Raw genomic sequence first — 25,612 nt, 5'->3', positions numbered from 1 at the left:
ATTTTGAAGCACAAGCAAGAAGGCTTACAACCATGATAAGTTTAGAATTAGAAAATCTTTTTAGAACAAGGAGTGTGTAATTGTCTACACGCGTGTTCTAGTGTTATCTTGAATAGATACTAATATCTGTGTGTCAATAACACACACAGGGACCGCCCCTATTGTTATCAGCGTTAAAATAAGTGCCCGTGCAGAGGCGGCCTTAACTGTATGAGGGAGCCCTGAGATTCATTCTGCCCATTAACGAGGTATCATGCCAAGAGCTTTCATGTTAATTGGTACAGATGCCGAAAAGGTTTTGTTATGATTGAATAACAAGTCTAAGTTTCAAAGTATTGTTTTCAAATACATGCATCACCCTGTATTTTTTATTGTATAGCGCATTGTTAAAGGACAAAACAAACAATTCAACGAATGACTTAACGGAACACTTTGCACACTTTGAGCATTTAGCGGAACACTTGGCTTAATTTTAGAGAAAATAGTTCACGCGGTGGCCTACTACTTCATTATTCCACCAGTTCATGGTACGCCTATTCAGGCCTCGCGGAAGAACACAGTTTGGGAAACACTGGCGTATTGATACGATACAAAAGAATGCGAGGCATATTTGTACGATGAGCTGATGGGACAAAAGAATAAAAGAATCTCCATATCGCCCTCCCACCCCCGGTCAGAGTATTTTTACTAAAGGAGGTGTGTGTCAGTAGGACACATTTAATAGTAAGATACAATTAGTTTTTAAGCAAAAAAGTTCGAATCAATTTTTACTCAATTTGGATTCAGAAAACTAAATATAGTCAAGTGCTACCGTACCATTTTAACAATATTGGCACCTCTTATGCAGAGATAGATGTAATATTAACATTCATCCACGGTAATGGAGTTCTTCCTAAGCAATGTAAAAGAACAGATATATATATCAGTGCTTCTTAGACATCTAAATATGAAATAAAATGGTGCACAGGCTTATAGATTGTGAATAATGGTAGTCGAATGCCGGCTATATTGAACACACAGCATGTTGCTCATGTGGTGCTCTTCAGACTGTCGCCACGATGGTCGCGAGTTCGAAACCTGCCCGCTTCCATGCCCTGTTGTCCTACAAGAGGCTTAGACCAAGACGTAGTCATTTTTTCTGAAGGAATGTCTGAAAATTATACCACATGAACTAAAAAACAAACTTACCTACACTAAACAGACGTTAAACAGTATACTAAGGATAAATAAGAAAACTAACTCTATGGGAAAATAACTCCTGCTTAATAATTTAGTTATACCAGTTTTTAAAAACACACACACACACACACATACGTATTTACTAATTCTAGAAGAAAACTGTCAACTTACAATTATTGTACAGTCTACCGTTTTAAGACGTTTAGAAGTGCATTGTATTTTTAGAATGTGTGATTTAAACCGAACGAAGAGGAAATTTTGAAGTATGGATAATTTCTACCCGGATCTAGGGGATAGATCCTTGACGAGTGTACCGGTAGTCTTTAATGAAGCTGCCATTGAGTTTTCCAAAGAAATTACACATCCCCCCCCAGTTCATGTGTTGAGGGAGATGATAATAAGAATTAGAGGGAAAGTTGGAATGAAAGAAGGAAGAAAGGGAAAAGAAAGGAAAGGAAGGAAGAATGAAGAAAAAGAGAGTGAAGGAGTAGAAGGAGTAAGAAAGAGTAGGGTTAAAGACAAATAATACGAGAGAGAGAGAGAGAGAGAGAGAGAACAAAATTAAGAAAGCAACAGGGACTGATTTTTTTTTATCAAAGCTAGAGCGGACTCTTATGGGCAACATAAAAGAATGGACGGGCCTGCCATTGAAAGAGGTTCTATCTTAGGCAAAAGACAGAGAGGAATGGATATAGACGGTGGACGAATCTTGCATGGTGCCCCAACGGTCCAACAGACTAGGGGATAGGTAAATGTAAAGTAAAGAGCGGACTTAGATATAGATCTATTTATTTTATTGCTCTCTGATTCTTTCATTCTCTCCTCTCTGTCCCTTCCACTTCTCTCTCTCTAATTATTTTAAATATTTGTACTATAAAAATGACTATGTCAAAATTATTTTTTTTTGTTTAAAAAAGGAATAATTGAAAGAAAAATGATACTGAGTAGAATTTAAATAAAACAATTAAAGACACTCACAGTTAATTAGGTCACTTGAATGTGATCTACTTTTGGGTTGAAAGGTAATTAAGTGTAATAATAAATGATAGCATAAGTTGCCGGTGTAGGCAAAGGGAGAGAATACAGCGATAAGGGACATAAACAACTTTTTTTTTCTTGTAGTTGTGGACATTAAGCAATTTACATTTAGTTAAATAAACATGTAATACTGCGAGAGAGAGAGAGATAGTGAGAGAGAGAGAGAGAGAGTGAGAGAGAGAGTAACGACTAAAGGTTTTTGGGCAGGTGGGCAATGTTGTTGAGTAGGTAAGTTGAAGGTCGTGCAGAGGTCATTAGACGTGCAGGTAAATAAATGTAATATGTCAGACCTTGCGACATTGTTGTAGTACTGGGAGTGGAGTGACCATTCCGTTGTAGTGTTAGGGAGAAAATGATTTCTGTGTTTGGACTGTATGGTCAGTTTTGAGTGACCCCTATGATTATAGGTTTTGTATTATTAGTTAAGAGTTACGGGAGTTACGCATTGGTTATAACCGCTATGATTATATGTTTTTTGCATATGATGTTACTATAGTCCATGGCTTCTTACTGTGTTGACATTATACATTTAGCAAGAAAGAACTGTTCTAGATAATGTTTTATATTATATGTAATACGCTGTTGACGGTCGTTGACCTGTAGCACCAAACTGCTGGTAGACAACTATACCGCTGTATGTGTATTATAGTTTTATTTGTAAAACTTGAAATATCCTCTTTGTGAAACAAAGAAAAACAAAACTTAATGTAGCTTTTACAACTTAATGTCGCTTTTACAACTTAATGTCGCTTTTACAACTTAATGTAGCTTTTATTACAATATACTTTTTTATAATATAGACAAATTCAACTTGAGATCAAATTAAACTGATATTTTAAAAAAATCTAACTCGAACAAAACACGTCTTTACACTCAGGCATCCTGGAGACGTCTGGCGCACTTGAATTTGCTTACGACATCGCCTTTATCTTGCATCATTCTACAAGACTAACATTAAATTAATGCTCTCTCTCTCTCTCTCCAACAAACAATAAATACTCCCTTTCTATACAGCCTAAGAAATACACACACGCTTCATAACATGATGCCCGGCTGAACTTTGAAAATTTTGTTTACAGTGAATCTGTATGATATATTGCAATGTGTCCACTATAAAGGTTGTAGGAGTATCACTTGAGTGTCATTTATTTTGTAGCATACTCGTCTATATTTGGTGCCCACTTCAGTATAATAGTGTATAATAGAATGTATGCTCACAATAAATGTAAAAAGAGTGGTGTAATTAATTTACATACAAAATGGCCAGTAATCGTGTGTGTATGTGCTATGCATTAAGAGTCAAATGTGAAATGATTGCTTAGATATCAAGAAGGACAAAACCCTTGCAGCCTTACTAGTCTCCTAGCTCATTATATTAATTCAATGAAGTCTAACCGACGCCCTTGAACGTTTGTCTCTTGTAAAATGACCTAATTATGCATGCACAATTTCAACAATTAATGGAGTGACCGCCCCTTAATTTAATATACACATACTGAAGAGTGCCCCCTATCATTCAGCTTTATAGCTCTAAAACACAGGAATAAACTAGATCAAACTAACTAGAGTCCTATAAAACAAATGAAGTAACTTACAGTCAGAGAGCAGGGCTATAGTCCTGAATCAAATTCACTATCACTAATGGAGATTGATTCGCAGCCTTCAGTCCTATCATTGTTTCGATAATCCTGGCGTGGATATACGTCCCGTCCAGGGAAAGTATCCTCACGTATAAGGAACCCTGCCCCCGCTCAGGTCATTGTCGTGAAGACCTACACTACTTAGCAACAGCATTGCAATGTAGAGTTATCTACCATTGTGGCCATAGTGAAAGTTACACTGACACTTGACAATGTAGTTTACATTTGAAGGGAGCTAATCCACCTGAGGGTTTGTATTTTTTTCGCATTATTTTTCTTTCTTCACCCTTTCCCCTCCCCTCCCCCCAATTTAATTATCTAGATAAATAAACAGAGTTTTAATAAAGAAATGCCTGTAAGTTGTTTTTTTTTCCCATTAATAGCATGATTATATAATAAATAGAGTTTTTTTTTTCATGTGTAGAGCTAAAATGTGATAACCATTGACTTCTTCGTGGAAATAGTGCATGTGGTCACTTATTTCTATAGTAAATCTAGGGACAGAAGAAAAACACCTCACACAATTGTACACAGCAATACCTCACACAATGTGTACACAACAATACCTCATGTGTACACAGCAATACCTCAGACAATGTGTACCCAGAAATACCTCACACAATGTGTACACAGTAGTACCTCACACAACGTGTACACAGTTGTACCTCACACAATGTGTACACAGCAATACCTCACACAATGTGTACACAGCAATACCTCACACAACGTTTACACAGTAGTACCTCACACAATGTATACACAGCAATACCTCACACAATGTGTACCCAGCAATGCCTCACACAATGTGTACCCAGAAATACCTCACACAACGTGTACACAGTAATACCTCACACAATGTGTACACAGCAATACCTCACACAACGTTTACACAGTAGTACCTCACACAATGTGTACACAGCAATACCTCACACAATGTGTACCCAGCAATGCCTCACACAAAGTGTACCCAGCAATACCTCACACAAAGTGTACCCAGCAATACCTCACACAAAGTGTACACAGTAATACCTCACACAATGTGTACACAGTAATACCTCACACAATGTGTACAAAGTAGTACCTCACACAATGTGTACAAAGTAGTACCTCACACAATGTGTACACAGCAATACCTCACACAATGTGTACACAGTAGTACCTCACACAATGTGTACAAAGCAATACCTCACACAATGTGTACCCAGCAATACCTCGCACAATGTGTACACAGTAATACCTCACACAATGTGTACACAGTAATAACTCACACAACATGTACACAGTAGTACCTCACACAATGTGTACACAGTAGTACCTCACACAATGTGTACACAGTAATACCTCACACAATGTGTACACAGTAATACCTCACACAATGTGCTACTGTGTAAATTAAATACTGAGAATTTAAGAAACGACTTCTAATGATTCACTCCTTAACAAGTATCAGTGGCGTAGCAAGGAATTGGTCATTATTTGGGCCCCGGGGGTGGCTTTGACCTCATTGGAGGCCCCTGCATTTTGCGTAATATTTCATATTTAATGTAAAAAAGCACTCATTTTGGGGCCCCTCTTAATTGGGGGCGCGGGAAGATTTTCAAATTCTCCCCCTCCCTCCCTCCAGCATAACCACGCCTCTGACAAGCATGATTAAAACATCGGACTATCAACCCAAGACTCACTTGTTTTGATTAACACATTTATGATTCTTTTTATTTCCGAAGCCACCCAGCTCTGGTAGTACCAGAGCCTGGACTGCTAGTGTTGAAAGCAATAGTAATTGGTGTTATGCTGACCAGTGGTGGTCATATCTCACACATTCATTTCACTGCAGATACTTGTGAACATCATCTGTATCATGGACTAATAGGTCTCAAATGGACAATTAACTGACCGACTCTTACGGAAAAAAAGTTACTTTTGTTTAATTACAAATCTAGAATTAGCTTGATTTAACATTTTTAAAATATATTTACAAATGCACCAACGCGTCTACATTTAGTAGTGAACCCAAAAAAAAATAAAAAAAAAACGTTGATAATGTATGTGTGTTTATGCGAAAGAGAGAGTGAGAGAGATTAAACGTCAACATTTAATTAATAAATATGTGTGTGTGTGTGTGTGTGTGTGTGTACAGGCTCGATGTTGGGCAAGTTTTCTTACGTACGAATTGTGAAAGACACAAAGATAAAGGCACATTCCTCGTCCCATTTGTACAAATACTCCTTCTTCCCTAGTGCTATTAGAGCATGGAATGGCTTGCCTGAGCTAGCCAGGAAAACCAGTGACTTGGCAGAATTTAAGTCATTGGTTAATATGCATGACTAAATGCATGACGCGTAGGACGTAATTATCTTCTTTTTTGAAGTAACGTCTGTATCATATAAGATAAGATAAGATCAGTTACTAGTGCATAGTGCCAGACTGAACTTCTTGTTTGAGTCTCCCTGGGCAGCTGCCGGTGTAGCCTGGACTTGGGATCTGACCCTGAGGATGTCACTTAGACTGATTCTAAGAAGCTCAAGGTTGTTATTTGTGGTCATAAATGATGACCGTATCACAAGTGACCATCAAAAGATTTCCACTCCGACCTTTGATACACGTGTGCTATAGTGAGAAGACATGTGATAAGCAGATACCTGGTTTCTTTCTATCTCCCCCCCCCTTTTTCCATCACTGAGGTTCCCTTTATTATTTTTGTATATACATGTAGGTGGGCTTCAGTCATGCATGACTTCATTTAGAAACATCCACTTCTTTAAGACATATTGCATGAACGTTTGGGGTGACAATGTGAAACGTTCTAGATTGAAATAGGTCAGCGAAAGGACCAGAGACAGTCAGAGGGCTGATAAACTAAATGAAATCAATCAGTTGATAACTGGAAGACCGAAAAGTGTATGAAATGTGACTCGATAAATAGATCTACATGTATTTCTTTGATCAGGAGAGAGAGAGAATGAGAGAGAGATAGAGAGAGAGAAGAAGAGAAGAGAGAGAGAGAGACATTTTTGTATATACATATATATATGATGTTTCTCTTGCTACGTGAAAAGGGGGTGGGGATGTTTCCTTTGTAAACCGTAGACAATGTATTAATGTGTTTACTTGACAAGAGTAACAGTCTATGTTGTCTCCCTTTACGAAATATCCTCTCTCTCTCTCTCTCTCCCTCTCTTCTTTTTAACGTCCTTACTCCTTGACTTTCTTTCAATCTCTTTTTAAACTTTCCTCTCTCTTTTTCGTTCATTCTCTTTGTGTCTTTTATTTTCTCTCTAATTCACAATCTTTCTCTCTCACTCTCTGACTCTCTCTTAGCCCAAGAATACAGTAATAAATAATACCTCTATTTGCATCCTGCATAGATTCGTCTACATCTCTGGTACTCACTACGTCATTAACTTATGAATGGCTATTACATATTCTTTTTTAAATAGGTGCATCAGACAAGACCAAAAAAAAAAAAAAACTACTCTTCACTAAAGTGTCTGTAGTACTGTGGTTGGCTGTGATAGGCGGATAAATAATTATCAAGTATGTGGGTGTTGGCGCAAGGGCAGTAACTACAACAGCTGTTGACGCACAACAGTTGACAACATTTTGCCCTTGCCAGTGCAGTGTGTACTCATTACGGTATCAGAAGTAAGTGAAAGTGTGAATAGAACCATGTAACATGTAGTGTAACAATATTTGTCTCTTTCTGACCTAATTTCAATCCTGGTTCGAAGCGGCCAAAGGCAGTACAGAACGGGAGATTCTTTCATATTCTCTCTTAGTGGTGGAAGGTCGTTGAATTGTAACACCACTGTAGGCCTATTATATTTTAACTTGTAAAATTTGAAATAGCTTGAATAACTTCTTTGGTGAACAAAACCAAATAAAACTTTTATTACAATAATATTACAATATAGAATTATAGACCGATACAACTTAAGATGAAATGAAATCAAATCGAAAGCTTATCTCAAGTTGATATAACATTTTTCACAAAGAAATCATTCAAGTTATACATAAAGTTTTATGAGCTAAGATACAATACGCCTACAGCGGTTTATTTGTCTACCAGCAGTATGGTGCTACAAGTCAACGACCGTCTACAACATGGAGGAAATATACAACAGTGTGGCGTCAGTTCGGGAGATTCCTTGACGTCAGTTTGCATACGAACTATGACTCAAGGGCGAGAACCCAACGATAGCAGAAAAGAATAGCAAAAGTGAGGGTGGTGAAAAGTTTTACTATTTACCACTTTTTTTTTCCCCAGTGACAAATCCGAAAACTACTAGGCGAGATGCGGGGAGGAGGGGGTGTATAGTTTGCCTTGGTCCTGGCTTGACATGTTATCTAGGTCTTTGTTTAAATCTTAATGTCTCTTCCTTTCTGACATTTACTAAATACCTTTAGAGTCAAAAGTCACTCACGGAAAGAAGAAAAAAAAAAAAGAAAAGAAAAAAAAAAAGCTAGAACACACTGTCAAAATAATTATGCTGTTAAAGTTCGTTTGCCATTCCTCTCTCTCTCTCTCTCTCTCTCTCTCCCTCTCTCTCTCTCTCTCTCTCTCACACACACACACTTGTGTTCACTCACTGTTAAAACCTCAAGAGCAAAGGGCGCTTGGGGGGTCGAAGGTGACCAGGGCATTAGAGGTCGGGACAATGTTGTTTTATTCCGTTCAGTTCTTCTTAATTTTAATTCTACTAACATGACGCAGTTGTCACAAATGGGCAAACATGCCACGACTGCGACCCACCAGTGACAAAAACCCATGTTCTGGGGCGTTCACTTGTGACCCTGCCCCGCACCCGGTGTCACGGATACTGTTATCCCATCGAGTCTGACCTACTCCATACACTAAACCTATTACCTAGCAGGCGTGGAATCAAGAGAGCGTATCGAAGAGATGGAGAGAGTGATATGCTAGACTTCTCAACGCCGCCTATATACACAGTCTTCATGTCAGCGTAGTAGTGTTGTCAGTAAGGGAAACGTAGATAAATACAATCACAGGGAAAACAAGGGAAAACGAGATTAGGAGGAAAACATAACAATATCGTAATAAGCAGTAGAGATATAGAGAATGAGAAATATAAGAGAGAAAAAAAAGAGAGAAAGAAAGAAGGGAAAAAAGAGAAAGAAACAAAGAGAAAGGGATAGAGAGAGAGAGAGAGAGAAGACATAGAAAAAGATTGAAGCAAATAACTTAAATTTGTAGACTTGTCTGTTGAAACCTGGCATGTTAACGAACTGTTTAAGACTCACGGGTCACGTGATTTACGTCTGACATTCGGAGACCTATCAAGCAAAGCGCTTTATTTTTCATTTCGTAGAGATTTACAAAAAAAAAAACAAAAAAAAAAACAACTTTTTTTTTATTTAATTGGTAGCCTAATAGGTTGTTGTTTTTATTCACATGCTTCATAACCACAAGGAAGTGCTCATTAATGAGGTGTAAAATTACAATCAGAAATCGGTACTAGGGGGATAGAGTTATATACAAAATGGGTGCTATTTTAATCCTGAGCTTTCTTTTCTCCTCCAACATAGGACGATGAACCGATTCTCATTCAGTTTTTTTCAAAGCTTGTATCAACTCACTCTGTCTGTCTGGTCAAAAGTTTGTACACTTTATTTCTCCCACACCCAATCTCGGATCAAGCTGAAATTTCGCACAATTATCTCTTTTACCTGACAACAAATGAATCATTTTAATACAATGACTAATTAGTTAATCAATTATGGGTAATTAATTATTTTTTTTAATTCCTTGAACAAAGGAAAGAAATTGTACTTGACTGTAGTGGTGGTATACCTTTAATTAGTCCCCTTTATAGATCGTCGCTTTAAAGTAAGTTTGAAACAAACAATAGATAACTATACCCCATTACTTCACCACGCCTTACTAGCAGAGTGGTTAGTGTGTCGGCTTGAGTTAGAATTCAGGTCTTCCCCCAACTTTTTAAAAAATAAACAACTCTGCTCCCTCTTATAGGTGGTCAAGCGGCTTAAGCCTCTCAGTCATACACACAGTTACAATACCCTTGATTGCTGAAATGGCTCTAATGACACCATTAAAATGGCTTAATTGCTTACAACGCAGTTCACGGTCATTGATTCTGACAAATCTATTCAAACTATTAAAACAAAAAGCTAATCTTGGGGAAAGAACTCTGCACTTACAACTACATATCTTCATGTAGAAGTTAATTCCCTCATTAGAATTTTTAAAAATAATTAATTACCAATAATTAATTGACTAATACAGTGATGCTCAACCTAATTCAACCTGCGGGCCATTTTAACTTTCGAAACGCGTGTCGCGGGCCACATCAACAAAAAAGGTACGAAAAATGAAATCAAAATTCACCTGAAACTATTTGAAACTATTGGATCTAGTACTTACATTAATTAATGGGATAGTTCAAGTCTATCATTTTTTACGCGTCTTAAAATGGTTTCATTTCTCTACTTAAAATGTGAGCAACATTTTAGCGAACTTTATTACCAACTTATTTTCATATTTTCGGTCCTCCAATCTCCAGGCGTAGTTTAACCAATCTTTTAGACGCGGCTCAAACCAAGAAGGCCTTTATATTTGTTTTACAATGTCGCTATAGCCTACATGTTTTTTTTTTTGTTTTTTTTTTGAAACAGCCAGACTCTCTTTACAAAACAAGTATGTTGGCTTATTATCATGTTCCACAAAAAAAAAAGATCCATTCCCTTTTCCTGGTAGATTCTACAATCAGAGTTCCACTTCATAAACTCATAATCGCCCACTCGTTAAAGGTCATGGTATCAATCCATCACAGAAAAAGTGAGGGCCCTAACGAAGGTAAAAATGCATTTACAACTATTTTAAAGGGGGAGGATTATCTACTTTTGTGCCGATGCTTCGGCGGGCCGGATGGAACCACATCGCGGGCCGGTTATGGCCCGCGGGCCGTACTTTGGGCATCGCTGGACTAATAGGTTAATTTTTCATTGCTTCGTGTTCGGTTAGATACAAAAAATAATAGTTTAAATGGGAGAAAAAAACTTGTTACATTATCTAAGGGTAAAAACCCAACATATTTAGCCGCTTGTGTGAATACTGGAGGATTAATTTCCCTTGTTGGCATCAAATAAAATAATTAATTACCAGTAATTAATTGACTAATAAGTAATTTTTTTTATTGATTTATATCTTATCTGTGCCAGTGATAACTGAGCCGAGAATGGGTGTGGAAGACGTAACCTGTACACAATTTTAGCCATACAGACAGACTTGAAATGAGCTTTGCGAAAATTCTTAAAGCTCAAGTAACTTAGTATAAGTATCTCAGTAATAACTACAATGTCAATAGCTGTATTTTAATAGCTAAATCTAATACAATAGTATAAAATTATATATAGCCTAATATATACATTGTTAAAAGCTACATTTTATAATTACACTACCCGGGCATGCTACCCTGCCTCATAGTGGCGCCCGGGTGGAAACGATCGTAAGAGGAAACGATTAGGCTAAAGGGTTGCAAAACAAGACTCCCGTGGGGGTGCCTAAGGGGGTGCGAGAGCATCCTCATTGCACTGTGCGGAGTTGTAAAAAGCTCCCACAACCTTGTCAAAATCCAGGCGCTGTTCCTCAAGGGGCCGTTACATAAATGACGTGTCCCGCACAGTTAGACTGGTATAGAAAAGGAAAATTGCGGGGGTCTTAGTGTACGCGGTCTCTTGCCGCGAGTCTGACCCACCCGTCAGACAGAACAGTGTACACTGTTCTCATTCAGGCCGGTGAGATGGAGCTCTTGTTCACTTTTGCTGGCCTAGAGTTCCAAGAGCCAAAGGCTCAACTCTACCTGACAGTTTAAGAAGAAGAAGAAGAAGAAGAATTACACTAAGAATCACTACATGTAATAGATAGCTACATCGTCAATGTCTACCTTGTTAAATGGCTACATTGTTACACGTCGTTAATACATAACTGTTTTAAATTAGAAAGAATTCGGTAGATTTAAATTGAGTGCCTTTTCTTGGGTCTCTCTGCACTCTGGAGGATATTCACACCGAGTCAACGTCCGAACAAAATGGTTATTCAGGGGTCGACATAGTTGTGTAATAGAACTTAAGCTTGTAATTCTAGATTTGGATGAATACGTCACTAAAGATGAAAAAAAAATCTTTCCCTCTCTCTCTCTCTCTCTCTCTCTCATGTTCTTTTTTTTTTTCTAGCGAGACGCAAATAAGGCTTTCTTCACTATCTTCAAGTCACTCGGTCAATGGAGTGTCTCAAATTTGAGAACAAGAATTTTAAAATACCTGGCCTTGTTGTGCTGTCTTGACAGTTTACATAGGCCAGTAATATTTGAATTTCAAAGATCAAAAACCTCAACAGCAACGAATGTTTTGGGCCCTGTCTTAAAATTGGCTTGATTATTTGAAAATATTTGGTTATACTGTTTGTATTTTTTTAAAAGCTTATATCATCTCATTCTGTCTGTCTGTCAGATAAAACGTTTGTAGGCTTACACGTCATTTTTCTCCCACACCCATTCTCGTATCAAGTTAAAACGTCGCACAAATATTCATTGACATAGACAAGACATGGATCAATAAACATATTAGTCAACCAATTAGTCAATTCACGAGTGGTAATTAATTATTTGGTTTCATAACGGCAAGGAACATTAATCCTTCAGTATTAAGAGGTATGGCTAAATGTGTTGTTTTGGTCCTCTTATCGAATTGTTTACATTAGTTCTCCCTCACCCATTCTAGGGTCAACATTATTGTACCTTACAAAACATGAAGCAATTAAATAATTAAACAATTAGTCAACTAATTATTAGTAATTAATTATTTAGTATGATATATAATAAGGGAAATGACTTCTATATATTTGAGAGTATTTGAGAGATATAGTTGTAATTGCGAAGTTTTTACTTTTTTTTTTAAAGAATTTTTTAAATAAGCCTCTCCAAGACCGAAATCATGGCACAAGATGTCACAGAAATACTAGCGATACATGCTGGCAATCACACACTTACGGTGGTGCAGGAATTCACATATCTGGGTACAACGATTGCCAGCAACCAAATTTTGTTTTGCACATAAGACTTTTCTTCAGAAATAAAAATTATTACATGCCCAGATCTCCAACAGGGAGGATTCGACCTCTGGTCTATCGTCACAACAGAACGGAATGACTACCACACAATCAAGTCTCCAGTCGAAAAATGCTAAATAAAAATGCTGGTTTGGGAGCATGTATGTCTTTCCTAGGTGACGGTCAGGAGAGTCCATTGGTTGGTGGCTGTGTGTTGTAGAATGATGAAATATGAGCTGACCTGTTATAATGGATGTTAAGAACGAAAGAACGATAGAGATGACACAGTGAATCGTGTTTTTGTTGTCAGTTACAGTTTGTTTAAATATCAATGTATAGATCTCATTTCAACTTAAATCATTGAACAGTTTAATAGAAGTTATATTTTAAAAATTTTCACACGAGAAGTTCGTTCAAGTTATTAAAGTTTATTAAAATATAATACGCCTACATCGGTTCAGTTGTGATAGCTGTTTGAAGCTACAAGCCAAATGGCTCAAATTAAAGCTAGGTAGCGTGTAGACAATATATAATTGATATATTTGTTGATTTTTTATGGTCACTATAAGGTCTATGTTCAACATGTACACTTAACTTTTCAAGTGACATTTAGTAAGGAACACTATTGACAACCAGGGGGACGGTAGTGGAGGAAGATGACACAGATTTCACCTGTCATTCAATTGTGGCTTCTGATAACATTCTCTTATTCAGCTATCAGCTGTGTTGTCCTTTTTTTTCCCTCTTAACTCAACGTGCATTCATTTGTTTTGTAGATCTATACACATCTCTTTTTTTCTCGTGAAGATAGTTTAGGTAGCCTATTTCATTCACTTTTTCTGCATCTTTCCTTTCTCCTTCTACCTCTCTCCCTCCTTTCTCTTTCTCCATCTCTCTCTCTTCTTCTCTCTCTCCTCTCTCTCCCTCTCTTTCTCTCCTACCTATCTTTTTTTCCTTCTTCTCTCTTTCTTCCACTCTCTCTAACTTCCTCTCTCTTTCTGCTCCATCTCTTTCTTCCTCTCTCTCTCTTTTCCCCTCTCTCTTATCTCTCGCTCTCTCTTTCTTCCTCTCTCTCTACTGCCCCTTCTAACTTCCCTAAATAGATCACAGTTTTATTGTTATTTATCTGTATCTCTATCACACACATATTCTATTTAGCTTTCCATCTCTCAAATCCTTTTACTGTCTCTCTCTCTTCTGTCTGTTATCTCTCTATCACACACACACACACACTTCTTCTCTTTCATCTCATTTTTCTCTCCGTATTCTCTCTCACTCTCTCTCTCTCTCGTTCTCTCTTTCTCCCCCTCTCTCTTTCTGTCTCTCTCTACTCTCTACTCTCTCTCTCTCTGTCTCTTTGATTACAATCGCTGGTTAACTAAAAACATAATTCATGAATGTCACGACTACTTGGAAGGAGATCGATCAGATGTATAAGAGATTATAGATTTATATATAATCCTCTACTGTCTACAGGTTAAAATATATATATATATTTATAACTCATTGTTTTTGTGTGAGTGTAAGTAAAACTGATTGATGGAGAAATCCAACCGAGAATCAGATATGATAATTTTTTGTCTGCTTTTTATTACTATCGAAAAATTGTAGTTGTATTTTTCACTGAAAAGTATACGCAATAATAATAGTAACCTTGAATTAATATTCACTTATTCATTTGATTGGTCCATTGTATTATTTTTTTTTCCTTAATGCATTCATGTTTATTTAGAATGAATGAATGGTTGGCCGTGAGGTATTCACACCAATGTGTTCAGATTATGTCTCTGTCTCGCTCGCCATTGCTGCTCGAAATGACCTTTATGACATAGATCTATGATCGAGTTGAGAGGTGGCCAACCTCTTTAGGCCTGGAGGGTATATAGATGTCAGACGCTTACGTCAAAGAGACGTCTCACGTTACGGGCCTCATTAACTCACGGGCCACAAAAGTCACGGGCTACATGACGTCACGGGTCAAATCAAGTCTCGGGCCACATCAAGTCATGGTTAAAATCGATTCACGGACCACATGACGTCACATGCTACTTTAAGGCATGGTCCACATCACATTAAGGGCCACATCACATCACGGTCCACACCAAGTCATGACCCACACCACGGGCCACATCTCGTCAAGGGCCACATCAGCGAAAAAAAAAAGCTATTCCAATAGATCCAAAGCTCTGTGTACACTTTAAGCACTAGCAGTTCCAAATATTTCCTCTGTAGTATCTGTGTTATAAGTATATCTACATATCTCAATGTTTATCTCGTTGAAAAACAAGGCAAGACGGAGCGATTGAATCCACCATTAGTTGTGCCCCTGTAAGTTATCTGCTGACCAAAGGTTAATGCCTAGCATCCAACCTTAAACTAAGTTCAGATTATTCATTATTTTCTCATTTAGGGATCGTAAATAAGGGATTTACATTCATTTAACCTTAAAATTACTCAAGCATTCAAATTAATCTTATTTAATCTTTTTAATTTTATCTCCGTAGCGGATAGTGTAAAACTTAAATTCTCGAATTGAGTCCAGTCCCTAGGAGTTGTATTTGCGACTAAATAATACCAAAATTTACATTTTTATTAATTGAACATATTGTTTTTAATAAAGATGTATATGGATCTACTAAATATTCAATTTTGTAAAAATAAATATCTATTATCTTAAAGGAAACAAAAAAATTTGTAAAATTAATGTAGAAAATTTGTATTATGCATCGATAGAACCACATTACAAAAGGTCACTGTACTGCATTAGGAACTAAAAAGTGGCTTGACTGCACCCAATTTAATGATAATAATGAAATTCTGTTGAATCCCAACATGGGAAACAAATACACTTTATAGAGGAAAATCGGAAAATGGAAAATAATATGCGCAATATTTTGTAGACAAGCATAAAGAATGACGACGCCAATTAGGCGTCCCTCGGAAACATTGAAAAGAGCACCTGAGATGTCAGCATACTGACATGGAGGAGAATAGCTAGCCTCAACTTGCTTCCGACAGTTTGAGAAATTTCACAACGGCCTCGATAAACCCTCAATGCCCTAAATAAAAGCAAAAACAAAAATTTACAGTCGAAGAAAAGCGCAGACTACATATAGAGAGCTTAAATCATCCCCGGCAAACAAGTTTCGTATCAACGGAGACAATAATACCTATTCGGACTGTTGTTGATTGAAAAGGTACCTATATCGACTGTTGTTGGACGAAATGGTACTTATTTCGATTGCTTTTGGACAAAATATTGCATTGATTGACTATTTTTACCAAGAGATGTACTGACTTGGACTGCTCAATTCTAATAGCGGCCTGGGTAAGGCTCCAGAAGCACTACTGCTAGATAGTGTACAACCCTTTTCCAAAGTCATGGTCACTTCCGTTAGGGGATTTTCAAACTGGACCGAGGCGAAGCGTCTTTTGTCCAGTCTTGACAACGGAGAGAAATCCTTCTGGGTTCTACAGAGATAGGCAGTGGCAGCATTTCCAACCTTTAACGGACTTATTTCAAAGCAATATCTAGCTATACTTTAAGTGACATATTTCTAAACAATTATGGAATTTATATTTTTATTTGATATGCCCAAAGATAGAGAGAAAGAGAGAGAGAGCAGGACAGAGAAGGAGAGCGAGAAGAAGAAGAGAAAAAGAGAAGGAGAGAGAGCAGGAGAGAGAGCAAGAGAGAGAAGGAGAGAGCACTATGATGACAGTTTAGTTCATCTCAGACCCACTCAGAACTGTCACACCTAAAAATAAGATCCTATTGTCATAGATTGTAGAGGGGAGGGAATGAATGGGCTGGCCGGTGGCTGGTGGATCTTTCCATAGACACTTCAGAAAGTTATCACAACAAATAGATAACAGAAACTGTTATCTCCCTTATCCTTCTACCCTGAACGCATTATTGTACAGGGCTTGATTGAACCTACCAAGTTAGTCACTTAAACCCAGCGACCAGTGGTTACTTAATGTACCAGCTTTTAATAGTAAGCATTGATCAGAAGATTGCGAACAGGGCAGGTACATGTATTTCTTAACTACGCCAGATCAGGACACGATGGACCAAATCGTCTCATATCGTAGGAAGTACCTATCTTCTCTGTGGAAGTAACGTCTGTAATTTATACGATATCTAGATGAAAGTATTTTTAAAATTGAAAATAAGGGCTACAACTTTGCTTTCTTGTAAATATTTAGTTTGTAGGAAGAACTAACTCGACTGCTTTAGGTCTGCTTGATACACATTCTGACTTCAATAGTACTAAATGATACAATGGTTTTAAGATAAACCAGTATCTGTTTCGACAACTGCGGGATGAAATGTTACCTTTTTTCACTTCTAAAGAACAAAATATTACCTTATTTGAATGATTTTGGACAGAAAGGTACCTAACTTGAATTTAATAGAAATAAAATGACTTCTAATGAACAAAGTGATGTCTAGTTCCTATAGATGAAGACAAAACGCGGCCTAGCTACAATGTTTATATCTGTTTCTCTGTCTGGTAAAAAGTGTGCGCGCATGTTATTTCTCCCACACCCACGGGCGCAATTATTTCTTGTACCTAACAGATCAAGAATCAATTATTTTAGATTTTCTTATTTTAAAGATGACATTTCAAACTAGAGGCCAATATTGTATTTTTACAATATTACAACAAAATTATTGCTCATTAACCAATACAGCTTAATGCCCTAAAACACAAAATTTCTAATCCGAGGCTGACCTGAAACCAATAACTCATGTGAGTTTACAGCGACCTCAGTTACCACAGGCATGATACAGCCATTGTCATTCCGTTACAACGTCTTGAAAAGTTATTTTCACTGATGATGTAACTGCAAAGAACCATTACTGCGTTATGCGCTTAAATAGTGTAAGTGTTACCGCCCTTGGATCGTGCGTGCCAGAGCTGTATACGTTTAATGCATGCATGTGAATATACACTACTGATCTGGCAAAAGAGGACAATACATATGTTCCCTTATCCTCTCCCCCCCCCCACCCACTTCATGGACTCGCCCTAATGTACTCAAGAAAGCCAGGGTTAATAAACTGTCTTTAAAAAAAGGGTGGTGGGGGATGCTGAATGACGATTGCCCTAATGCTATTAGTGTTGCGAAGTGGAAAGGGGTGACTGTACGTCACGATGTAAAGTCAGAGACATATATATCTACACTGCCCTCTGCTCTCTCGTCCCATTCCTCACTCCAACGATCATGGACTAGAAAAGTAGGCTACAGTCATCTAATAAGTAGCTCCTGCTACCAACGTCCTCAGGGTGAAGTAACGGAACAGACCAACTCTTGCGACCTTCATTCCCTCAATGTCAAATCCAGAGCATTCAAAATATTGAGAAGAAAAAAAAAACGGACTCTTATCTACAACTGCTTAACTTGAGAACCTAATGGACAGGGGAGGTCGTGAAAGATTGATATTTTTTTCATGATAATCTCCATTTCAGTTGTATGCACTTTTATAAGTATAAATATTTTGTTATTTATAAAGAATGTTTCTGAATTGGCTGTTTAACGTCGAGTTCTATTTTGTTTTTTTGATCAATGCGATGTAGATCATTTCAGAGGAATAAGGCACACAGAAAGTCAAACCACATAGATCTATGTTTGTGCACCCGTTGATCCCGTAGGCCTCCACCATCAAAGCTAACCCTACAATCTGTATACTGAATATAGGAAGTTCTATAATGTAAATGTAAACAATTAACATCGGAGGTTGGTGTTTATCTAAACAAAATGGTATAGCCCCAAAAAGAAGCTATATATGTAAGTATGTATGTATGTATGTATGTGTATGTATGTATGTATGTATGTATGTATGTATGTATGTATGTATGTATGTATGTATGTATATGTATGTATGTATGTATGTATGTATGTATGTATGTATGTATGTATGTATATGTATGTATGTATGTATGTATGTATGTATGTATGTATGTATGTATGTATGTATGTATATGTATGTATGTATGTATGTATGTATGTATGTATGTATGTATGTATGTATGTATGTATATGTGAGTGTGCATATGTGTGTACTATAATCGTTTTTTATGACTGAAAGAGGCCAGCTCATACATATTTGTTCGGCTAATTGCTTGTCTTCCCATATTTACGTGGATTTCATTAATGACATGAAGTGAAACAAATCTCTCGCAAGTCTATGGTAAAACGTATGTTACAACAGTCCATTCCACCAGAGATGTGAAATACAACAGTCCATTCCAACAGAGATGTGAAATACAACAGTCCATTCCACCAGAGATGTGAAATACAACAGTCCATTCCACCAGAAATGTGAAATACAACAGTCCATTCCAACAGAGATGTGAAATACAACAGTCCATTCCAACAGAGATGTGAAATACAACAGTCCATTCCACCAGAGATGTGAAATACAACAGCCCTGGTAAAAATAGGAAAAGCCTTTTGCGGTCTGATTATTTCTGAGAATGCTCGTAAGACCAACGGCCAAAGATGTTGAACAATCAAGGATTTATATGTTCTAAACATGAAACATTGAAGAGTATTATACTATACGTTTCGGACTTTCAGTACTGATGATTTCTTAAATCCTTAACCTTAACCTCTTGATGGACGGCAGGGAATGGCAGAGGCAGGTTTTGAACGCGAGACCATCGGGACGACCGTCGCAGTCAATGGATTAGAAAAAAAGAATTTCCACGGCGGATACTATTTTCTAAGAAAACCAACAAGAGGTGTGAGGATGTTTGATTAACCTACAGGGTATTCAGGGGGTATTGAAATACCTCGATGCAATTTAAATTTTTAAAAACTTTCAATGTACAACATGTTGCTAAACAAATAAACTATAAAGGGGCGTAATAAAAAGAGAACACACTGCAGCTTTGCTAAAAACTAGGCCAGCTAAATAGCTGTCTTGTACCCAAACATCAAACTACTTGCGGGCGCACCGATAATAGATAAACTGCAACGCTTGTATACTTGAATTCACATCATCAACTCACACACAAACAGACAAACTGTTTCATCCCACGACTAATTTAAAGTGCTAAATAGACGAATAATGTATTTATACTAAATGATCCATTACGCTACTACCCGTGTATATAGTCTATATAATTTACAAAATACGTGCATTTTTTAAATCCAAACCTAAGAAGGCTCATAAATTACATTCATTGCTGGTTTACTAATAGCCTTTCTTTCGAATCCATACGGTAATAATAATAATAATCTTCATTGTCCGTAAGAAAATTTGTCTTACAATTAGTGCACTACACCAAACAAAACATTGTCACAAATTGGTAGTAAGATATGCAACAGTTTAAAGGTGCATTTGGTTTGTAATTTAATAAACCGGTAAACAAGATTTAAAAAAAAAAAAGCAAAAACATTAAGAATCAGAGTGGAAGCCAAAGATAAAAGCAAAATAATTTCCTACCTGAGAATTTTACTCCAAAATCTAAAATAGCTGGCCACCCAATTCCGAGAGTGTCATCAAACCCGGACCCACATTGTGCTATCTACCTATTTAAAGAGTCGAAATCTAACTCGGGCGAGCTTAAAGTGGATATGTATTTTGTCACTAGTCTCTTGCTTATACAACTTCTTATCTACACACAACAAAAAGAGTCAAAGAATAGTTTTTAGGGTAGTCATGGGGAGCTGGGGAGATGTGGGGGTCGGCGCCCGGTATATACCAAATGTCAGAATTTTGAATAAGACTTTTAAAACCTTTTTTTCTTCTGGACTATCATGTCTAAGCAGAACCGAGAAATGCGGATCGGGGTCTTAGGGAAATATTAGTGAAAATTACTAGATAAAGAACTTCGATGTATAGCCAGTATAAGCCCATATTGTTGACGATGCAAAAATTTACATTTCAGAATTTGTACAAGTAATTCAGGTACAGGAAAGGGAAAGATCAATGTGTCAGGTGTGAACATATTCATATAAATGTACAGTTAAGAAATGTTTATTGCAGTGCCGTTGTTAAGCAAGTTTCTTGTGGGCGGTGCTGCGAGAAATGCAAATAATCGTTGGTGAAAGTAGCCTAATATCTCAAAACAGAGTACATTTTTAGTTTATATTGAAGTTAAATAATCTCATACATTATTTTTGAACTAGATACAAAAAAAGATTTAAGTTTCATTTGAGGATAAGTCAAAATGGGTAGCTGTCTTGCTTTGTGATATGTCCATCAGGCTGGGGTCACGATGGCCGAGCACGAGCTTTGGACGAAGCTCGTCCCCGAATCTGGTAAAATTTAAACAAAACAACATTAACATAATATGGAAATTAATTGGAATGAAGTTTAATTAAGGGATTTATAGATAAATTAAAATCGAGTCTATCCTTCGAGGATAACTAAAGCTCAATTCTTATTTGGTGGTATACAAGTTCAAACTATCGAGTTACCAGTGGTCAAAACTGTTCAAATAAAGAAAAGAAACAAATGTGAATTAGATTGAGACGCATCTGCTATAGACACTATTATTAACTAATAACTGTAGACTCTCTTCATTTATAGTTTTCTATAGTCTTTCAAGTAAATTTATGCATATTTACCCCTGCTGCGCGTGTGACAGCCACATAACATAAGATAGATCCACACATATACTATGAAAGCAAAACTGATCCTTGTGGAAATGCATGAATAAACGAGGACAAATTATCCAGGCCCGTTCATTAGTATTTGTTGAATTGCAATATATTATCCATGCCTGGCAATGAACAGGCAACATATGGCGGGGATGGTCTATACACAAAAGTGTACTTCGAAAATAAAACAAAAAAGTTACATGGAAGGAGTGCAGCGCGGGGGATCGAAGGGGGAGCTTAAAATTATTGTACACATACAATGTCCATCCACCCAGCCCCCTCCTCCTCCGTGTATCCATTATATCCCCTATTTGGGTTTTAAAACCATGTCACAAACGTTACACTAATGCGGTATGTTGTGATCAGAGTTATGTTTCTCCGCGTTACTTCCCCTTCCGTTTTCTTCCGTACCAAAAGGAGAAATGGTCAGGAAATCTTAAGAAGTGAGTGAAACTAATAAATAGATAGACAAAACAAAAGGAGAAATGGTCAGGAAACCTTAAGAAGTGAGTGAAACTAATAAATAGATAGACAAAACAAAAGGAGAAATGGTCAGGAAACCTTAAGAAGTGAGTGAAACTAATAAATAGATAGACAAAACAAAAGGAGAAATGGTCAGGAAACCTTAAGAAGTGAGTGAAACTAATTAATAGATAGACAAAACAAAAGGAGAAATGGTCAGGAAACCTTAAGAAGTGAGTGAAACTAATAAATAGATAGACAAAACAAAAGGAGAAATGGTCAGGAAACCTTAAGAAGTGAGTGAAACTAATAAATAGATAGACAAAACAAAAGGAGAAATGGTCAGGAAACCTTAAGAAGTGAGTGAAACTAATTAATAGATAGACAAAAAAAAGGAGAAATGAACAGAAGAGAGAAAGAATGAGGGAGGAGGTTACGAGAGGTGAAAATGTTTCGTTTGAATCCTGGCGACATCGGAATTCTCTTTTTACAATAACTCTATTCAAGTCACACATTCATGGACAGGGTCCTCGAAAACGGCTCTAACGATTTTCCTGGAAATTTGACAGTTGGAAAAAGAATTACCAGCTCATTTGCTGTACTAGAAAACTCTAGTTTGACCGTTATAATTTATCAAAATATAAACAAAAAATAATTTAAATTTGGCTATAGAACTAAAAAATATTTATCTTGGACACACTATACCTTTTCGGGTATTTCCGTATGTAGGAATTATAGTATTCAAGAGTTTAATGCATTAATGTACAGGCACATTTTGCTTTCCGACTAAAAAGTCTAGATCTAGAGCTAAAGGACCTATCATTAGAATATTTTAAAGTCTAGTACATTCGCTGAACCAGGATTTTTTTCTCGAGGAAAGGGGGGGGGGAGGAAGAATAAGGTGGGGGAAATATTTTCTTTTTTTTTTTAATCTAAAATTTATTAGTTATAAAGAGCAAAATTATCCTTTAATAAGTTGTATAAAGGAGGTATTGCCTTTTTAAAAATTATTTTCTTTTTATATTTTCCTTGTGCAGATAAAAGATAAATTTGAAAAAAATGAAGAAGTTTTACAAACTATGAGAAGGAGATGGAAAATCGGGAGAGTCCAATACTGAAAACTAAAGGATGTGCTCACAAAATTTCAACTGGTTTAGATATTCAGTCTTACAGCATGGTGTATAAAAAAAATCAATAAAACTGTTTCGATTAAAATGAAGAACAACAAGATGTTACATTAAAGTTTTTCTTTAAAGGAAGCTTTTTCTGAGAAAATTGTAGCGGCTACACTAATCATTAAATTTCTTGAAATTCATAGATATTACATAACAAATCTATAAATGTTAGCATATAGACAACGTGCCGGTATTGTATAAGGTATATACATTAGGGTGTTAAGTCTAGTGAGTTATGTTGATTTCTCTACAATGTGCCTAAGTCCATTTTCAGCCTCAAATTGATCACAAGCATCACTGCAATGAGAAGAACATTATAACATTCAACTTTAGGACAACTGACAAAGTTTGTCTTCGTCACTTGTTCTATTTCTGTTAGGATCTCAAAGCGTCTGGAGCTCACATTTTATATTTCTTTACTACGTTTTATTACATCAAGATGACTTCATTGATCTGGTGGAGGAATTCTTTTTGAACTTCATTGAAACGAATGAGGTTTGACCTAGGTTTTATAGCAATCATGTATCGGCGCTATCCGCTGGCCATGCACCTCAAACATCCGATGTAACTCACACATCTAGCCCAATCTGCGTGAACTATTCGTCAACACGTCTGTTCACATGACCCTCCTTCCCTTCCCTATAAAAGCATTCCCCCCACCCCACCCCACATATCTCCAGGATAACAGAAGCAGTCATCGAACTCAGTGGACGAACAATAAATGTATATTAACTCTTTATCTACGTAATTATTTTCCATGTTCTGACAGAATTTTTCAATTTTCACATTTGAACATTCTACCCTGTTATGATGAAACTTCAATAACATTTCTGTTTGTAATCAGAAAACAATACTTTTGGTATAGACTTATAGGAGAATGCCTGCTCTTTTTATATAAAACAAATACAAGTTTATACAACCAAAAATCAATTTACTTTAATAGGGTCAAATCAACGATAATATCGTCAAATAGGAGAGAAAGAGTTAAACAATCAAGTATCAATACACAGCCTAGAGTCAGATTCCAAACGAAATATTCCCTGTTTGTATGTGTATGGAGACAGTTGGCATTGGAAGTTGGCAAACTTATAGAGACTACACCACTCGTCTGTTAACGCATACAATCAAACAATCACGCAATCATCGATTGTGATTGACATGCACTCACAATCAATCCTCCAATCCTAAGCCAGCTAGGAAAACCATTGACTTGGCAGAATTTAAGTTATTGGTTACTATGCATGACTAGATGCATCTCGCGTAGGACATAATCATCTTCTTTTTTGAAGTAACGTCTGTATTATATAAGATAAGATGTCGTAAGTAACAGTTGAAACTAAGCCTTTCCTTATACTTCTAACTAACAAAAAAAAAAAAGGTGAAGCTAAGTGCTGAAACAAACGAAAGATACTTTTCAATACACACATATTAAACATCAATGAACTATGTCCCTGGTGCTACTATTCGTTTATTTTTAATACGTATTATGTATCATTCTACCTAACAAGCCTACGTTCTTAAAATGAAAACACGTCTACTTATGCAGTCTAATGCATATTAACACCAATCTAGGCAGGTATATATTTACACAGACAACATCAAGTAAGAGATGCAGGATTAAAAGTAGATCTAGGTTGAAGACACACCAAACACGTTCCCTGTGTTGGATTTAGTAAGATAATTATTAAAAGTAAATAAATAACCAGAAGCCAACGCTAACTCTTCAAAGCTGAAGTTTCTTAAAAGACCATCATAACAACATGTGGGCGTCAACAGCACTGACCCTAAAACTTTTAGCAATGATAGTACACAACTTTTTAACCCCTACAGTTATTCAATCAAAGTGATATATTGACATTCATTCGTTGATTTCTTCTTTATTATTGGTAAATCAGAATTACTTTAGCAATTTACAAAGATCGGACGACTTTAACGGATAGGGAAAAGGCTTAAGTGGTAAAAGCGATCTAGAGCATATTCCTTATTAAAAGATAAATTAAAAAGATCAATGAATGAATGTGACATGAAAGCAATAGCTTACCTTGGATATATTCCAAATAAAACTGAACAAAAAAAATTGATCCAAAATAAATCACACATAGAAATAGATGGATAAGTATTTAATGGTGCAGCGTTGTGACCTTTGAATAAAAAAAAAAGGTTTTGTTTTCCTTCGTGTGTCGTCTGCTACACTAACTGCAGCTGATTCTCGTGTCTACACTATCTGACAGGCGGTGATGCGTAAAGCCAGCGGTCACTGACAGAACGACTCGGACCAGCTCAATGATAAACCGCACACATCGTGCACACGCATCTACACACACACACACACATCAGAGAGAAACACACACACACATCAGAGAGAAACACACACACACACACACACTGACTTTACTTATTGAAGGTAAAATTAA

At 36.7% G+C, this 25,612-nt stretch overlaps 1 protein-coding gene across 1 annotated transcript in view; it reads right to left on the bottom strand.

Moving 5' to 3' along the window:
- Positions 1 to 25,381, bottom strand: part of LOC106068230 (microphthalmia-associated transcription factor-like) — a 61,275-nt gene extending 35,894 nt beyond the window's left edge. Inside the window, exon 1 of the mRNA XM_013227534.2 lies at positions 25,240 to 25,381. The gene's annotated coding sequence lies outside the window, so the exon portion shown is untranslated. The remainder of the gene's footprint in view (positions 1 to 25,239) is intronic.
- Between the last annotated feature and the right edge of the window lie 231 nt (positions 25,382 to 25,612).

Source organism: Biomphalaria glabrata, chromosome 4 (assembly GCF_947242115.1).
Source record: "Biomphalaria glabrata chromosome 4, xgBioGlab47.1, whole genome shotgun sequence".
Lineage (NCBI taxonomy): Eukaryota > Metazoa > Mollusca > Gastropoda > Planorbidae > Biomphalaria > Biomphalaria glabrata.
Note: the sequence above shows the minus strand (reverse complement) of the source record. Positions and strands in the feature narration are given on the sequence as shown.